The following is a 6,000-nucleotide window of genomic DNA, read 5'->3' as shown; positions in this document are numbered from 1 at the left end:
GCTACGGAACCCTATTATGGGCGTGTCTGACACGCTCTTCGCCGATTTTTGTTAAAGAAAAAAGGCGGGGGAGCATAAATATTTTATTGGAATAAAATTTATATTGTATGCAACTGTACGTAATTAGGCCTTAAAACACTCATGTGACCCTATTATGAAACTCGGCTACGTCTCGTTTCATAAAACCACACTCGTGTTTTAAGGGCCCCTATTTCGATACAGTTGCATAATAGTATTTTAACTGTAACATAACAAGGGTTATTATTTTACGAGTGTGTGTTTATAAAACGAGCCTCGGCGACGAGTGTATAATGACCAGTTATGTACAGTTGCATACATAACTTTTTCTACGATATAATTTCAGAAAAGAAAAAATATATTTAAAAAAATCCTATTAAGCACTTTAAATAAAATAAAACATTTTTTTAAATTAATATTAAAAACACTGGTTACCTTAGAGAAAAGGTACTTCTCATCTGGTGCTTCATTTAGAAATACGTTGATTTCGCCAGGCAGCAATGTTTTTGATTTCTTTGATTTAAACCCCTTGCTAAAAGGAAAGCTTGAAACTTACAGTATTTCGATAGTTTATCTGTTTGATGGTATATATGCTTAACGTAGATTTTAGCATGGAGTACTCAGCCCACAATGTTGATGGCTTAAATTTGCTACTTATTTCTTGAAAATACACCAACAACACATTTTACGAAAAAGATGTAATACTTTTGTCGATTCTCCATTGAATGAGATTGTTGTAAATCTTGTTATACAGTTTTTTTTTTACTTTTCCGGCAGCCAACTTGCAGTGACTGTTTGCGTCATCGTTAAAATGTCTTCGGAAGTACACGGTATCTCATTATCATCACTCATTTTAATTATTTTTAATTACTTTAAACCAACAAAAACAGCATTAGACTGACTTTATAAATATTAATTTCCCGCGTTATTTTATTTTTTAATTTGCGACCGTACTCGTACCATAGAGCTTGATCAGCGTGTTCTAAATTACGAAATTTCGCTTGAAAAAATAAACCTTGACTGTGATTGGCTTACAGCAGTTCTTACTCATTTCCAACCAATCACGTGACGTGGCACACGCATATTTCGACACCTCCTACGTATACTGGTACAAGTGCATAATCATAAATTTACAGGAGAGCTGTTCAAAGGTTCCAAAACCTGTAACTTTCTCATTTTATGATATAACTTTTCAAAATTTTGCATTGGTTCCAAAGAAAATATTTGCTTTCTACCTGTATTCATGGAATTTTGAAATTTCTTATAGTTTTTGAGAAAATTGCAGATACACTACTATACGCGTATTTTACATCTTGTAGTTGTGCGGTATACTGAGCTAATTACCACTTGCTCCAGTATACGGCGTAATGCGTAGATTACTGATCTAACGATATTTTTATATTGTATATGAATTTTTAGATGAAATACTTATATGGCTTGCAATGAACAATAAAACAGATGCTCTTTTACCTTCATCTATTGATTTATAAACGTTTTTATCACTTGCATCAATATACGCTAACATTAGCATGCCACTTGTACCAATATACCGCTAGTAATGTTTTAAACGTGCTATACAAAATACAGAAATATACCTTTATAAAAAACCTCACTTGAAATATAAATGGTTTTATTAAGAAAAGTAATTGTATTAAGTGCTTTAAATTAATGGAAGCACATTCAATGGATTCGTATTCCTGTTCAAATGTGTACTCGTATTTTATTGTGAAAGGTTCCTCATGTGATACATATAATCGCATCGCACCCATTTGTATCCACATGACGGTTTAGCTTTTAGTGCCTCTTCAGGGTTCCGTACCCAAAGGGTAGGTATAAACGGAAACCCTACTTCTTTATACTACTTCGCTGTCCGTCCGTCTGTCACCAGGCTGTATCTCATGAACCATGATAGTTAGACAGTTGAAATTTTCACAGATTATGTATAACTGTAGTCGATATAATATATATATATAACAAAAAATAGAACAGAATAAATATTTAAGGGGGCCCCCATACAACAAATGTAATTTTTTTGCCATTTTTTTGCTAATCCTAATGAAGTTGTATAGATGGTATGGAACCCTTCGTGCGCGAGTCTGATTAGCACTTTGCTAAAGCCAAGCTTTGACATGAAATATTGAGTCAAAGTCAAAATATCTTTATTCAATTTAGATTGTAACAAGCACTTATGAATGTCAAAAAAATCTACCACCGGTTCGAAAAAACCTCTGTTGAGAAGAGTCTGGCAATAAACCTAGGTATATTTTGAAAACAGATTTACAATCAGATTTTAGTGATATCTATACATCACAAGTATTTAGCACAACTACATATTTAAAACAGTTCTCAATTCGCTATTTGGAGTAAGCACTCGCCAATGCGGATCGGAATTATTTCCAAATTTCCCTATCCATGATATAATTATTAATTTTAATAATACGCCTTATATATTAATGTCTTCTTGACAATAGATTTAAATTTTGTGTCTGTTTCCGAGTCTTGGGAAACTTCTATAACTTCATACGGTTTACCCGTTTTCGCCATATACATAGCCACCATTTCTTAGGTGTGTATAAAAAAATGTGTATAGGGGGTTATTAAAAACCTGTACTATACTTTAAACCACATTAGGGTTACTAATATTGAAATTTACTGTTCTCATTTTAATTAAAGCATGCATGCCTTCGCCTTCTTTTTGGGGATGCTCAACTACCAGAATGCAATGTAATACTGCAATGTTATATTTCTAGCACGCGTACATGTAGGTATAGCCGAGGAAACTGAATCACGTACTGGTACTGGGGTGGAACCGTTGTACTACCAATGTTATGTTGACATCCCATACATTTGCCAAAGAAATCATAGCGAAATAGATCACGAAAAGGTTTCACATTGGATTTAGTTTCCATGACTGTCTATGAGAAATACGGCTATTGTGGTCTTGCCCTCCGCAATTGTCAGACCAAAACATGTTTTTTTTTATATATACTATCAAATTATGTGTTCGTAGAACAGTTTAAACGGTCCACACGCAGCGACGGCTAGCTACACTGCGTACACTGAGGCAACACTGGTTACACTTCGCGACAATATCGGTGCCGCGTAGTGGTGCATGTCGGTTGCCTCAGTATACGTTTACCGATTAGCAAAACGGTGTTAGATGCATTCATATACGTCACTTTATTTCAAAACTAATAGGAATATCGTAATAATTTTGTGGTAGGTAAATAAGGAAATTGGAAAAAATTGCAAAAAACTAAAAATCAGAAATTTGTCACTTGTACCAGTATACGTAGGAGGTATCGATTTAAGGAAACTTGATTATCAAAATCGATTTCAGTATTCTTTATTCGAATGTTATTATATTATTACTCAGTTCCGTAACATAATGAAAATTACTATGGGTTATTAGTTATTATGTTACTGAATTTCCACCATAGAGCATAGAACTTGGAACAGACTTATAACGTTAGTTATTGTAGTATAATTATTGACCATATAATTGACAGATTATACTATAGGAGTAGAAAAAATACTAATTGATACACACGTTAACGCCAATTAACAAGATGGTCATTTAATTATTTGGAAACTTACTGTAGTTTGTATGTTTAACAAGTAGGTATATTACTGATTACCTGGTACCTAGCGATATTAGTTTTCCTTGATTTTCTTACCAATAGGACAACACTAAATAAAACAAGCTTTTCCCGCGATGGCGCGATCTCATAGGAGTTAAAAGTAGCCAGTTATTTTAACTGTGTTCATGTAAAAAACCTTATCACTCCTGTGCAACCTGGAAGATCGAAAGACATACAAACACACTTTTTTACATTTATGTTGAACAAGCCTTAAGCTCTTATTTTATCCTTATAGGGACGTACGCATGACCCTCAAGGAATATGTGTACCAAATTTCAAGTCTCTGGCTCGTAGTTTCGGCTAGGCAATTTAATCAGGATAAACAATTTTATTTTTATGTCATAGATTAATAATTATTAGAGCTTACATTTCTTTTCCTAGTTCATTCCAATTATAACGTCAGAAAAAAAAACAATAAATCTGACTACGTCGACTAATAATTTGCGCAACACATTAAACCTTAGAGCGGTAAAGAAGGAGGCTTGATCGATTACATCTGCTTAAATATTATACTCACACCCTCATACTCGCAAAATATTTCTACTAAAAGAGTTTACGAGTGACATTTTAAGAACCTACTAGGTACGTGCGTGCAAAGGCACGCAAAGAAAAAAATCCCCACTCTAATTAACCAGGCGCTTAGATACTACTGCGAAGTCACGTACTCCCCGTTTAATAAGTACGCTTCTTCCCATTCCGACCACGGCTGGGGTATAATGAACCGGGAACAATACAAATTGTTCCGCCCGCTAGGTGGCGTGATTCGACAGATCATTCTTGTTCCTACCAGCATGAGAGTATTTTATTAAATAGCAGTGTTTTCCTCCGTACCAGATGCCGGAAGGTTCCGCTGATTATCCTTTATTCTCTTTCCTTTTAGAGAGTAGGAACTGGTTTTAGTTTTTTTTTTTTAATTTATGAAAAATGGAAATATCCCTTCGAAGAAAAGCTGCGAAAGTCCATTTTTAAACCCGTACGCAAAAAAAGGTGTTGTAAGTTTGTCGCCAATGTGTCTGTCTGTGGTATTGTGGTGCGATTTCAATGCGGTTTTTTAGATGAAAGTGAGTTTAATTATGTTTCATCAAAATCGGTTCAGCTGTTTCTCAGTTATTGAACTTTGAAAATATTACAATTTCGTTTTTTATTTAATTTTCAAAGTTGTTTAGGCTTATACACCGTATGTTAGTACACCGTTGTCGTACTCTCCACGCCGAAACACGACAGTGCAAGCACTGCTATTTCACGGCAGGATTTTGGATTTTACTTTTATACATTTTTTTTGATACTAGCATTCTAACTAAACAATCAAAGAATTAGCCTCTGTATCATCATATTCTGGAAAAATAAAGTTATATTTACTCGTAGTCCCTACATTAACAGTTCCATATTCAATATTACCTACTAAAGTGAATCTTATACTAAATTGAGATTTGGAAAAACTCTCTTTAGAACCTACATAAATTTCACGGCAATCATGTGAAATAAATAGGAACTTTTAGCAGCCTAAGGCCTACAGTTCTATTAACCATAATCGTTATATAATTATACCATTAGGTGCCTGAAAGAAATTATTGTTGCCGCTTAATTCGAAATAATTACCAAAAGCACCTCTTTAATAGGGTAACGGCCAGTTTTACAAAGCATAAAGATAAATTATTCTGATAACAAAGAATAATAAATCCGGGGCAAACGCGAAAAGTAGCTTTTATGGACAGGTTTCTTATATGCAGTTTCTATTTTGTCGATAAACTAGGCGAAAACCTTGTTCGTATTTGTTACAAGTTTTAGCTGTTTTAAACCGGAGGTCTCAGCCACATTATAAAATTATTTCGTGAAGTCAAGTAAGTGTGAAAAGTCTAGTAGAAAATGTCCACTACCTACTTTATTTATCAAGCGGGCAATTTGGTGGCTACCTAACATTAGTGATGTGCAATACTAACTATGCAAGTCTCGACGTTCTAGCTATGTATGGGAACTCCAAAATGTGTGTTAATTTTTTTTATTATTATTTTCATTTTTATTCGACTGGATGGCAAACGAGCAATTGGATCTCCTGATGGTAAAAGATCACCACCGCCCATAGACACCTGCAACACCAGGGGGATTGCAGATTTTTTTTTTTGGTTAATTAGCCACCAAACTGCCCGCTTGACGACGAGCTCTAGGTACTTGGTAGGTGAAACAACGTTTTGCTAAATCTAAAAACCGACAGGTAGGAATACGAACTTAAATGGCTGGCAGATTTATTTCTATTTAAACAGTTCGACTGATTTGAGACCGCACAAGTGTTGCTGTACAGTACGGCATAATGGTAAACTATCATGCAATTATTTATTTTTGT

This window comes from Choristoneura fumiferana, chromosome 8 (genome assembly GCF_025370935.1).
Source record: "Choristoneura fumiferana chromosome 8, NRCan_CFum_1, whole genome shotgun sequence".
NCBI classification, from domain to species: domain Eukaryota; kingdom Metazoa; phylum Arthropoda; class Insecta; order Lepidoptera; family Tortricidae; genus Choristoneura; species Choristoneura fumiferana.
Note: the sequence above shows the minus strand (reverse complement) of the source record.